General features: G+C 42.1%; 1 long non-coding RNA gene across 3 annotated transcripts in view; it reads left to right on the top strand.

Annotated features, from left to right (window-relative positions):
* The window catches only part of LOC137097377 (uncharacterized), a 224,064-nt gene that overhangs the window by 47,528 nt on the left and 162,260 nt on the right, over positions 1-14,276 (top strand). The gene's annotated exons all lie outside the window — the stretch shown is intronic.

Below are 14,276 nucleotides of genomic sequence, written 5' to 3'. Positions count from 1 at the left end.
TTTGTGTATTGGCATATTCTCTGTTCCTAATTGTTAAGGTAAAGGTAAAGGTGACATTAAGTCCAGTCATGTTTGACTCTGGGGTGTAGTGCTCATCTCCATTTCTAAACTGAAGAGCCAGCATTGTCCGTAGACACCTCCAAGGTCATGTGGTCGGCATGACTGCATGGAGCGCCGTTCATTGTTAATTGTTAAGAGTCACTAGGAAATCAGTCCAAGAGTTCAAAACCATTTGCCAAGCATAAACCATGTGGACACCATTTCTTTTCTTAAAAGATTGAAAGGTTGTGGTTTTCCCAATTGGTCCTAATGCAATAGGTTATGATCCTAACAACTCATAATCCTCCACTTGGTGATGTGACCAGTGATTATCCAATATCAGGATTCACAGTTGGCCAAATTGGGTCTGTGTGTCAAGTTTGGTCCAGATCTGTCAGTGGCTGGGTTCAGTGCTCTCTGGATGCGGTTGAATTACAACTCCCCAAAATCAAGGTCAATCCCCTCTCCCCAAAAAAACCCCTCTAATATTTTCTGTTGGTCATGTGGGTTCTGTGTGCCAAATCTGGTCCTGATCCATAATCGGTGGGAGTCACGGTCATCTCTGGAAGTGGGAACCACAGACATTGTCACATACATACATAGATGCATACATTCACTTTTATTATATTTAACGTAATATTTAGAAAGTTAGAATGGTGCCTTGGATCTCCTCTAGTGTAACAGGATTGAGAAGAAAGTTAAAAGAGTGGTGTCTGTCTTAAGAACGGTGCTTTGGGATGGATAGCTGAGCTAGAGGCAGGAAGAGGTGACCGTGTGTGATGGGGGTAAATAAATTCTCCATCTTCTTTAAAGATGGAAGCCGTAACAGTTACCCTAATAGCTGTTAGGAATAGCGCACTATGCAGGCTCATAGCCAGGATTTTGTTTTGTTTTTTTTGGGGGGGGGGGCTGAGTTTGGTTCGGGGGGGCTGAGTCTGAGTGAAAGAGGGTCTACCCTTTTGTATCGTTACCCCAATACCCCCATACATAAGGGATATATTGAGAATGGTGATCAGATCATGATATGAATAAACATAACAGTTTAAATCATGTACCAGTAAGGCCTTCTCGCGGACCACCATGAGAATTTCGGGGGGCGGGGGGGGGGGGGGGCTGAAGCCCCACAAGCCCCCCCCCCCGGCTACATGCCTGGCACTATGTGTCACTCAACTGTAGAGGATTCTGTCCCCTTTATTTTTCTTAAAGTTTAATACACGCTGCCTAATTGACTTAAAATTGTTCCTTTTTCTCCTGGCCTTGTCTTAGTTTCACCCACTTTCTTCCTCCAAGGCTATTGACCAATCAGGTGGCGCCACATACCCTAAAGGCTGCCTGCTGGCTCTGCTCCCTCAGCTCTGAGCTAAGAAAATGGCTGCTTGGCTTTTGGCCTTTAAGGAACCAAACTACAGCCCTGCACAGTAGGCCAGTAGGTTACAGAAGCCCACACAAAGAAGATGACTCTACATGCAAAGAACACAATTTCCCCCATTCTCCCCAACTCTTTCTGATGTAGTCCAAAGACACTGCCATAGGTGCCTGTCTTGATGGGCCCTCAGGCAGGAGGAGATTAATTCATTACTGAACAGAAGGGTTGGATGCCAGGCCATAGTCACTTAGGAAGAAACTTGTCTTTCTCTTTTACTTTTATTTTTCAATAGTAATATTTATTGGACTTCCAGATTTTGTACCATGTCACAGTACAGCAACAAATCGCAATCCACAATCTTGCTTTGTCCCATCCACCCTCCCTCCAATCTTCAAGACACAGAGGTTTACACAATACTTCCATGTAATTACCTCTAATGAATTATCCTCTACTCTATTTTTCATAATATTAATGTTAATCTTGAATTCCCCTAATTATTTATCCAAAATTTCACTGACGGCGGTTCTACAAGAAAGGAGATTCCATCTGAACATTAGGAAGACTGTGAGAGCTGTTCAACAGTGGAACTCTCTGCCCCGGAGTATGGTGGAGGCTCCTTCTTTGGAAGCTTTTAAACAGAGGCTATCTGTGGGGGGGGGGGGGGGTGCTTTGAATGCAGTTTTCCTGTTTCTTGGCAGGGGGTTTGACTGGATGGCCCATGAGGTCTCTTCCAAGTCTATGATTCTAAGTTGTGAATAAAACAAGCTATTTTAAAGAAATCTAACTTGAATTTTGTCTTCTGAGAGCATGAAATAGGTACAAGACATTTATGGGAGATTAGATATATTTTGAGTATTATATAATACTTCTGCAGATCTACTATATATATATATATATATATATATATATATATGCTTTGTGTATTGGCATATTCTCTGTTCCTAATTGTTAAGGTAAAGGTAAAGGTGACATTAAGTCCAGTCATGTCTGACTCTGGGGTGTAGTGCTCATCTCCATTTCTAAACTGAAGAACTGAAGAGCCAGCATTGTCCGTAGACACCTCCAAGGTCATGTGGTCGGCATGACTACATGGAGCGCCGTTCATTGTTAATTGTTACGAGTCACTAGGAAATCAATCCAAGAGTTCAAAACCATTTGCCAAGCATAAACCATGTGGACACCATTTCTTTTCTCAAAAGATTGAAAGATTGTGGTTTTCCCAATTGGTCCTAATGCAATAGGTTATGATCCTAACAACTCATAATCCTCCACTTGGTGATGTGACCAGTGATTATCCAATATCAGGATTCACAGTTGGCCACATTGGGTCTGTGTGCCAAGTTTGGTCCAGATCTGTCAGTGGCTGGGTTCAGTGCTCTCTGGATGCGGTTGAATTACAACTCCCCAAAATCAAGGTCAATCCCCTCTCCCCCCAAAAAACCCCTCTAATATTTTCTGTTGGTCGTGTGGGTTCTGTGTGCCAAACCTGGTCCTGATCCATAATCGGTGGGAGTCACGGTCATCTCTGGAAGTGGGAACCACAGACATTGTCACATACATACATAGATGCATACATTCACTTTTATTATATTTATATTTAATGTAATATTTAGAAAGTTAGAATGGTGCCTTGGATCTCCTCTAGTGTAACAGGATTGAGAAGAAAGTTAAAAGAGTGGTGTCTGTCTTAAGAATGATGCTTTGGGATGGATAGCTGAGCTAGAGGCAAGAAGAGGTGACCGTGTGTGATGGGGGTAAATAAATTCTCCATCTTCTTTAAAGATGGAAGCCGTAACAGTTACCCTAATAGCTGTTAGGAATAGCGCGCTATGCAGGCTCATAGCCAGGATTTTGTTTTTTTTTTTTGGGGGGGGGCGGCTGAGTTTGGTTCGGGGGGGCTGAGTCTGAGTGAAAGAGGGTCTACCCTTTTATATCGTTACCCCAATGCCCCCATACATAAGGGATATATTGAGAATGGTGATCAGATCATGATATGAATAAACATAACAGTTTAAATCATGTACCAGTAAGGCCTTCTCGCGGATCACCATGAGAATCTTGGGGGGGGGGGGGGGGCTGAAGCCCCACAAGCCCCCCCCCCCCCCCCCGCTACATGCCTGGCACTATGTGTCACTCAACTGTAGAGGATTCTGTCCCCTTTATTTTTCTTAAAGTTTAATACACGCTGCCTAATTGACTTAAAATTGTTCCTTTTTCTCCTGGCCTTGTCTTAGTTTCACCCACTTTCTTCGTCCAAGGCTATTGACCAATCAGGTGGCGCCACATACCCTAAAGGCTGCCTGCTGGCTCTGCTCCCTCAGCTCTGAGCTAAGAAAATGGCTGCTTGGCTTTTGGCCTTTAAGGAACCAAACTACAGCCCTGCACAGTAGGCCAGTAGGTTACAGAAGCCCACACAAAGAAGATGATTCTACATGCAAAGAACACAATTTCCCCCATTTTCCCCAACTCTTTCTGATGTAGTCCAAAGACACTGCCATAGGTGCCTGTCTTGATGGGCCCTCAGGCAGGAGGAGAATAATTCATTATTGAACAGAAGGGTTGGATGCCAGGCCATAGTCACTTAGGAAGAATCCTGTCTTTCTTTTTTACTTTTATTTTTCAATAGTAATATTTATTGAACTTCCAGATTTTGTACCATGTCACAGTACAGCAGCAAATCGCAATTCACAATCTTGCTTTGTCCCATTCACCCTCCCTCCAATCTTCAAGACACAGAGGTTTACACAATACCTCCATGTAATTATTTCACTAATAAATTATCCTCTACTCTATTTTTCATAATAATAATATTAATCTTAATTTCTCCTAATTATTTATCCAAAATTTCACTGAAGGCGGTTCTACACAGGAACTATAATGCAGGTTAAAGCTTGATACCGAAGAGAAGCAATTCCTAGAGAAAACCCTCAAGCCAGCATAAATTCAGCTAGGAAGAAAAGAAAGCAATGAATTATCCACATTTTCTCTTAGTGTTTCATGAATCCAGAAGGGTGTAGTGGGCACAGAGAAGACAAGCAGCTCAGATTGCCATTTTAGCCTCTCTGCAGGACCCGTCCCAACATTTCAGCTGGTCAAACCCTACGAGTCCATTAGTTCCATAAACGAACTCAAAAGAGGAATGAAGATTGGGGACCTCCTTAATTTGGGGAAGGTTTTCGTTTTCACTTCTCAAAAGAAATCTAACCACATTTGACTTCACAAGAAACCCTTGAAGTAATGACCTTCTCGGTGTTGTTGTTAGAGACTGGGAATCTAGGGTGACGGGCCCAGAGGGCAGGCAGGAGATGAGATTCCGATTTGGTTTTTCAACAAGGCTTTTTTTCAAGTTGGTCAACATTGAGATGAACATTCCTTGACCATCCAGGTCAAAGAACAAAGAACTGCCCCCCCCCCCTTTGTGGCGCACTTAACAAGTTTTTATATCAAACTGGTAAAAACAACACGTAAGCAACTTCTGGTTGGTTCTTCTGTTTCTAACGTCAAAGCCTATGAATGATTCTGTTGAAATGTCTGACCCTGAGCTGTGGCTTATCTATCTGCAAGTTTGCTTACCCATGGCTGAAAGAATTTTAGGGAGTGAGGGAGTGCACCTGCTTGTCTGACTGAACAAGGAACGCAGAGAATAATCATTCTTTCTCTTGCAGCAGCAGTCCTTGGCAAGCAAGGTTTTCTCTATAGACATGGATTCTGGGACTTGTAATAATTGGAAATTTATTTTTCTTAATCATGATCCTCTCATTGTCACAAATGACCGCTTCTTGGCTAGTGGAGAAGAAAATCATTCCATGGATATAAACATAATTTTATTAATATGTGTAGAATACTTCAAGGAAGATGAAGAGGAAATACTCAGGACTATAAAGGCTTTAACCCAAATGACAATAATAGAGAGAGAAAGAACCATAGGGAAAAACAGCCTTCATTACGAGGACTAAGCCATTTCAATAGATTTTTCATTTCACATGTACCAGCGCTCCTTGGTAGAGGAGGCTAAAGTCCTTGTGAAATGACATCTTCCAAAAACTATGCTATGCTAGCTTTTAAACCATTTTGTTCCTTTTTTGTCTAGCTCAGGTTGTGCCGTCACACCTAGACACTATAAAATTAAAACAAAGATGTGCTTCTCTCTTTATCTGGAAGGACTGCGGGGGGGGGGGGGGGTCTTTCTTTAGAGGCTCAAAAATTCTCAGCAACTGAGGCCACTTCAGGTTTGGAACATCAAACAGAATATTTATTTCCCAAGTCCTTAGCGGACTTGGCACAGCTTGAAGAAGTTACAACACAAACAGTCAATCTGAGAAACCATAGAGATGATCTTTCTTTCCTTTTCCTTCAGTTACTGAGGCAACTTTTACCCAAATGGTAGAAAAAATCCTGGGACTTTCACCCTAACCCTGAGCTGCTATGGTTAGAAAGAACAGGTCTTCCACTATCTAAGCTCAAGGTTAGCGTTGGAGATGAAGTAATGCTCAATAGTACTCAATAACTATTTCTCTCTATTTCTCAATAACTCAATTTCTTTTCTCAATATCTATAGTATCTCAATAGGCTTCTCTATATCTCAGTACTCAATATTATCTCAATATGCTTCTATCTTTCTATCTATATAATTCAGTTACTCAATTCTCAATTAACCTATCTATAACTCAATTGTTTTCACAATGGTTTTTCAGAGCTACCTGCCTGACCAACAGCACATCTGAGGCTCTTTTCTCTACTGAAGGAGGCAGGGGAGATTCCAAAATGGAGATCTCAACCCCAGGAAAAATGGCGGTCTCCAAACCCAAAGAGATACTTTCTAAACCAATAACTGCAATGCCCAGGTTAGGTGATTTGTAATGCTGTTTATTACAAGAAGTAAGCCTTTGCCTTTCTTTTTTTAGGAATGCTCCCATGAGAACAGGGGTCCTCAAACTGCAGCCTGGGGGCTAGATGTGGCCCGCTGAGGGCATTTATCTGGCCTGCCAAGGAGGAGACCTCCCTCTCAGTGGAATCAGTCTTAGCTGCTAACGCAGAGCTCCTTTTGTTCTGTCTGTCTCCCACTCAAGCTCTTTCTCTTTCTCCCTGTTTCAGTCTCTCCCACTTTCCCCTTCTTCTCATCTCCCCTTTCTTCTTCTTCCTCAGAGGAAGAGGAAGAGGGTCTTGAGCGCTGCGGCGGCCGCCTGGAAGAGCAGAGGCAAGAGAATCATGACCGTGGCACTCTTCCCACAGTGATACACTTCTGTACAAAAACCTGTCTAGAAGTTGGCAAATTGTTTTGGGACTAATGACCCTTGTTCCAGTGTTATAAAAGGGGCTTATATTTACAAATTTATATTTGGACTATGTTACCATATCTGGGTCCTGATTGTTGTTTTATTTTAATTGTTGGTATGACTTTAAGGGTAAAGGTCAAGGTTTTCCCCTGACATTAAGTCCAGTCATGTCCGACTCTGGAGTGTGGTGCTCATCTCCATTTCTAAGCCGAAGAGGCCGGCATTGTCCTTAGACACCTCCAAGGTCATGTGGCCAGCATGACTGCATGGAGCGCCATTAACTTCCCACCTGAGAGGTACCTATTGATCTACTCACATTTGCATGTTTTCAAACTGCTAGGTTGGCAAAGGCTGGGGCTGACAGCAGAAGCTCACGCCGCTCCCCGGATTCAAACCTGCGACCTTTCGGTCGACAAGCTCAACAGCTCAGCGGTTTAACCCATTGCACCACCGGGGACTCCCTGGTATGACTTTAGACCATAGTAAATGCACATGGAAGTCACAGCCTGCTTTGAAGCCAACAACCTTGCATCTGTGATAGTGAAGATGTTAGGTGGTGATGAGGATAGTGGTGATTATGACGAATATGGCACAATCGTGATATCATGGGATAAAATGTGGATTATAAAAAGGTTAAAGTGAAGCTATATTTAATATGAATGCTAAAAAGTTTGAAGTTCAGCTATATTCCAGAGGTAGGAACTGGCAAAATCACCTCTGAGTATTCCTTTCCTAAGAAAACCTTGTGAAATTCATGGGGTCACCGTAAGTCAACAGACAACTTGAAGGCACATAGCATGCATCCAAGAGGGAGGAAAAAACTTCTACTAGATAGTTTTGTTCATTCCCTTAACAAATGTCCTTGTTAACACTGTTAGCTCATCAAATCATAATGAAAATTCTACTCCTTCACAGTAGTAATAGTTAAAACAGCAAGTTTGTACAAAGAAGTGGAAAGACACCTTGACACACAAGCCTGTCCGAAATAGTGGACAACCTCCCATGTCAAACTATCCACCCACAACATTATACTAGGCCAAGACTGTGCAGGCATATTTTCACTTTTTTAAAAAAGCAAGTAGATAAAATATTTTGGAGGGCTGATGACAAAGGAATATTCAGTACAGGGTTGTTTTTCTAAGCAGTCTGATGTAATTTCTTGCTGGTGCCCAACACATTTTCACAATTTACTTACAGAGTTTATTAGCCCCTTGTGGGATTTCATTGACTGGCAGCTCAGGAGCTAGATAATCAGCCCAACATTCTGCTCAGTGTTTCCTTTACCTCCCCCCCCCCCCCCCCGATTCCAGGTAAGAGGGAGAGTTTGTCAAGCAATGTTCAGTTGGAAATTTGCAAAGGTCAGTTGACATCCTTGATACTTCTCAAAGAACATGTCAAGCCCCCCCCCCCCCAAAAAAAACACCTCTCTAGTATTTTCTGTTGGTCATATGGGGTCTGTGTCAAACCTGGTCCTGATCTATAATCAGTGGGGGTCAGGGGCATCTCTGGAAGTGGGAACCACAGACATTGACACATACATACCTTCAGTTTATTATATTTATATTTAATTTAATAAATACAAAAAATGAATAAAACTAAAAAAAATGAAATAAATGTATTCTATATTTCAGAAACAAAAGAAAACAATGAATATTCAAAACTCTAACAAATACTACAAATAAATTTACTAAAAACAGACAAAAATAATAATGGGAATAAGAATCTATAACAAACATAATATATTCAAAAAAGGGAATAATCTTCGCTGGGCACCACTCGGAGGCAGCTTAAGCAGGAAGGCTGCTGCCTCCTTACTTCGGGCTCTTCAACCTTGGCCAGCCAGTGTGCAAACACACTACGGAAATCCCTATTCTCCATGGACTAGGGCCGTGGGGGTGGTGACCATTGGCTTTTCAGTCTTGAGTTGGTGGAGGGCTCCTGCTGTGGATCTTCCTCTTTTCCTCCGCTGGTCTTGGACCTTTCTCCTTAGAATTTCTTCTTGTGCAGCTTTGTGTGCAGCGACTTCCCACATGGGATACCACTGTCTGCTCGGTCACTGGTGTTGCAGATGGATGGGCCACACTGGCCAGGGGATGGAGGTGTCTTCCCATTCAAGGCCCCTTAAATAAATCAAAACAATGAATATTCAAAACTCTACAAATACTAAAAATCAATTTACTAAAAATAGACAAAAATAATAATGAGAATAAGAATCAATAACAAACATAATATATTCAAAAAAGGGAATAATCTTTGCTGGGCTCCACTCGGAGGCAGCTTAAGCAGGAAAGACTGTTGCCTTCTTACTTCGGGCTCTTCAGCCTTGGCCAGCTGGTGTCAAAACACAGTACGGAGATCCCTATTCTCCATGGACTGGGGCCGTGGGGGTGGTGACCTTTGGTTTTTCAGTCTTGAGTTGGTGGGGGGCTCCTGCTGTGGATCTTTTTCTTTTCCTCCGCTGGTTGGACCTTTCTCCTTAGAATTTCTAAAAATAGACAAAAATAATAATGAGAATAAGAAGAAATAACAAACACTATCAATAAATATATTTTAAAGGGGAAATAATCTTTGCTGGGCTCCATTGCTCAGCACTTGAAGGCAGTTTCTGCAGGAAGGACTGCTGCCTCCTTACTTTTATGTCTCTTCTACCTTGGCCAACCGGTAGGCAAATCCAGCACAGAGATCCCTATTCTCTATGGATTGGGGCCATGGGCGTGGTGACCTTTGGCTTTTCAGTCTTGGGTTGGTGGGGGGCTCCTGCTGTGGATCTTTCTCTTTACCTCCACTGGTCTTGGGATTTGCTACTAGCCCTTTTTTATGACACCTTCCAACAACACCTAAGAAATACTAAAAAATAAGAAAATTGATCAATTCTTTGGAAGACAAACCAAACTTTCCTACCCCAACCTAAGCCCCTCATCACCCTAACCTTCCCAACCCAAATCCAATCCTTTGCTCCAATCCTACCCCCATCCTACCCTCCCTTACCTACTCCCTATTCCTCCCTGCAACCACTTCCCACCTATATTTCCTACTTTCCTATACACGGATATGTTCCCTCTGTTTTTATGTTATTTTGAAAGAGTTCTAATAAATACACATTTTAAAAGAGACGTTTTTCTCTTTCCGTTTTTATTTTTTCCACTTTTTCCTTTTTAACAGAAGTATTTTATTGAATTTCCACAACATATACAATGTCAGAGATCATGCTTTCCAACATGGGTTTATGTTAGGGGTGTGCAATTCGGGAAAATTCTGTCCCGATCTGTTTTTCAGGAATTTTCCAAAATTGGGAGAAGGAAAATGCCATTTCTAATTAATCACATCCGTTTTACATCAGCCAGCTGTACGCCCTCTAATTCCATCCCAATTCACTCTTAACAATGAAAGTAGGCATAAGAAAGGAAGAAAAATTTCAATGTTCCCTGTAAAGCAGATTTCGTTCCTTTAGGGATTTTTTTTAAAGGGGCAATGGGTATAGAAAAATGGGAGGACCGTGTACCCCACCTAGCTTGCCTCCTCGAGATAACAATAGTCTTCCGTGAATACCCCCTAGACCCCATCTCTAGGGTACACAGTTGCCATTTCAAGCCCATTTGCCATCTGTCCTATTTGATCAGATGAGGATTTGTATAAATCCCTTCAAAACAAAACAAAAAAAGCCTGAGTCCAAAGAACTGAAAAATGCAGTCTTTGGCCTGATGATATCCAATTGCCTGCCCCTGTAACATCCATACAAATTCCAGAAACCATTGTTCCTGTGACAAAAAAGTGATGCTTGCACAAGGATAGGCTAGTCATGTCACCTACTCTTTGCAACAGGGATATATGGCACTAGAAGTGTAATGTGTTGTAGAAAGCTTTCATGGCTGGAATCACTGTGTTGCTATGAGTTTTTTGGCCTGTATGGCCATGTCCCAGTTGCATTCTCTCCTGATGTTTCCACTGCATCTGTAGCAGGCATCTGCAAAGGTTCTGTCAGTGCAGGAGATGAAACCCTTTTCCGTTAAAGCAAGTGTGAATATTACAAATTAGCAAGCTCCATATCATGTAAAGTCAATCAGTGAGAGTATCTACATAGAGGTAACATGGCTTTGTTGCATGGAGGCATCCTCTGTTTGGGAGGTGTTAATCGGCACTTGATGGTTTGCTGTCTGATGTTTCTGAGCGTTGTTCTTTATTTACTGTCTTGACTTTGGTGTTTTGTTTTTTAATACTGGTAACCAGATTTTGTTCATTTTTCATGCCATTCTCTATCTTCCATTTTATTAATGTTAATCTTAACTTCCCCTAATAATTTATCCAAAATATTATTGAAGGTGGTATTTATTTGTTTATTTATTTACTACGCTTCTATACCGCCATTCTCAGCCCGAGGGCGACTCATGGCAGTTTACAAAACGGCACAATTCGATGGTACTACACAAGAAATATAATGCAGGTTGAAGCTTGATACTGAAGAGAAGCAATTCATAGAGAAAAGCTGGTTTGGGGACCCTCAAGCCAGCATAATAATGAGAATATGCATAAATAACAAACTCTACCAATTAATAAATTCAAGAAAAGGGAAAGGCAGCGATGAGGTAGAGGCTGAGGTCGGAAGGAGGCAAGTTTTGTCCCCTGGGAAGACATTGTGACATCAGGAGGCAAAAGGGGGTGGAGGGGGAGAAATCGTGACATCAGAAGGGGAGGAGGGTCTGTTGGGGGGGTGTGTCCTGGGGAGAGAATGGTGGAAAGGGACATGGGGCTGGCATGCCAGGAGGCTTCTTTAAAGGGAGACTGCTATCTTTGCCTTCCTTTTAATCTGAGAGTGGGACTTTGCCCCAGGGGCTTCCGACGGTGAAATGTCAGATTCCTGTCTGTTTAAAACAATCGTTCTTCCTCAAAGTAACTATTTAAGAATATAACACAAGCTGAACTTTTACTTCTAACCCAAACCTTCCTTCTTCCTACAGTTTCAAAATCCAAAATCCTAACTGACTTAAAATGTTTAATTCGTCTACTCGTCTTGTCTTAGCTCCGCCCACTTTCTTCCTCCAAGGCTATTGACCAATCAGGTGGCACCATATACCCTAAAGGCTGCCTGCTGGCTCCGCTCCTTCAGCTCTGAGCTAAGAAAATGGCTGCTTGGTTTTTGGCTGTTAAGGAACCAAACACCAGGCCTGCACAGTAGGCCAGTATGTTACAGAAGCCCACATGAAGAAGATGATTCTACATGCAAAGAACACAATTTGCCCCACTTTCCGCCATTTCCCCCAGCTCTTTCTGATGAAGTCCAAAGACACTGCCATAGGTGTCTGTCTTGATGGGCTCTCAGGCAGGAGGAGATTGATTCATTATTGGGCAGAAGGGTTGGGTCCCAGGCCATCGTTATTTAGGATGCAACCAGCCAGGAGGAGAGGAGTGAGTGTGTAAGGGACATGAACAGGGCTGGGAAAGGGAAAACAATTATTATTTGATTTTGGTTTATGGGATCCTTCGTGATCATCCATCAGGACCCCTCAGTCATGAGTTTTGGGTTCCTAGTGTTTGACAACAGGAGGCAGGGGAATCATCTTTCATGGGATCCACTGCTCTCCTTTGGGAGACAGCTTTTGCAGGAAAGACTGGTGCCTCCTTACTTCGGCTTCTTCCACCTTGGCCAGCCGGTGCGCAAACCCAGCATGAAGATGCTTCTTCTCCATGGCCTGGGGCCATGGGGGTGGTTTAGTCTGTATTTCAGAAACAAAATAAAAATAAATATTCAAAACTCTAACACACTTAATAAGAATAAATAACAAACACTATCAGCCAATATATTTTTTTAAAAAACAACACACTCAATAACAGAAACAATTAACAAATACTCTATAAAAGATACAAATAAACCAAACAATTATAAAAATAAATAATAAATACAAGGCAAGGCTGTGTCACTGGCTTAGCTGGAGGCAGGGGAATCGTCTTTCCTGGGATCCACTGCTCTCCATTTGGAGGCAGTTTCTGCAGGAAGGACTGCTGCCTCCTTACTTCGGTCTCTTCTACCTTGGCCAACCGGTAGGCAAACCCAGCACAAAGATCCCTATTCTCCATGGATTGGGGCCATGGGCATGGTGACCTTTGGCTTTTCAGTCTTGGGTTGGTGGGGGGCTCCTGCTGTGGATCTTTCTCTTTACCTCCACTGGTCTTGGGATTTGCTACTAGCCCTTTTTTATGACACCTTCCAACAACACCTAAGAAATACTAAAAAATAAGAAAATTGATCAATTCTCTGGAAGACAAACCAGACTTTCCTACCCCAACCTAAGCCCCTCATCACCCTAACCTTCCCAACCCAAATCCAATCCTTTGCTCCAATCCTACCCCCATCCTACCCTCCCTTACCTACTCCCTATACCTCCCTGCAACCACTTCCCACCTATATCTCCTACTTTCCTATACACTGATATGTTCCCCCTGTTTTTATGTTATTTTGAAAGAGTTCTAATAAATACACATTTTAAAAGAGACGTTTTTCTCTTTCCGTTTTTATTTTTTCCACTTTTTCCTTTTTAACAGAAGTATTTTATTGAATTTCCACAACATATACAATGTCAGAGATCATGCTTTCCAACATGGGTTTATGTTAGGGGTGTGCAATTCGGGAAAATTCTGTCCCGATCTGTTTTTCAGGAATTTTCCAAAATTGGGAGAAGGAAAATGCCATTTCTAATTAATCACAAACACTATCAGCCAATATTTTTTTTTAAAAAACAACACACTCAATAACAGAAACAATTAACAAATACTCTATAAAAGATACAAATAAACCAAACAATTATAAAAATAAATAATAAATACAAGGCAAGGCTGTGTCACTGGCTTAGCTGGAGGCAGGGGAATCGTCTTTCCTGGGATCCACTGCTCTCCATTTGGAGGCAGCTTTTGCAGGAAAGAGTGGTGCCTCCTTACTTCGGCTTCTTCCACCTTGGCCAGCCGGTGGGCAAACCCAACATGAAGATGCTTCTTCTCCATGGCCTTGGGCCATGGGGGTGGTTTAGTCTGTATTTCAGAAACAAAACAAAAATAATTAATATTCAAAATAACAAACTTAATAATAAGAATAAATAACATACACTATCAATAAATAGATTCAAAATACAACACACTTAATAACAAAAACAATTAACAAACACTCAATAAAATATATAAACAAACCAAAAAAATTATAAATAAATAATATTTTTTCAGGTTTCCACAAAAAGCAACACACTCAATAACAAGAACAACGAACAAACGTTCTATAAAAGATGCAAACAAATCTAACAATAAAAAACAAATAAGAAATACTACTACTAGAAAATGCAAACCAATAAACAAAAACTGAACACAAATACCAGGAAGCGCAAGTGGAGGCAAGGACAGAGGCAAAAGGAAGGGCAGGGCAGGGCAGTGATGAGGCAGAGACTGAGGGCACAAGGAGGCCTGAGAAAGCACTGATGAAGCTGAGAGGCAGTAACAGTTCAGTCGCCCGGGGAGACATTGCAACATCAGAAGGAAGCAGAGGAGGAGAAGGGGGAGGGAGGGGGAGGTAGGCATAGTGATATCAGAGGGGGAGGGTGTCTGTTGGGGAGGGT

This window comes from Anolis sagrei, chromosome 6, assembly GCF_037176765.1.
Source record: "Anolis sagrei isolate rAnoSag1 chromosome 6, rAnoSag1.mat, whole genome shotgun sequence".
NCBI classification, from domain to species: Eukaryota; Metazoa; Chordata; class Lepidosauria; order Squamata; family Dactyloidae; genus Anolis; species Anolis sagrei.
This window is presented reverse-complemented; position numbering and strand designations above follow the sequence as displayed.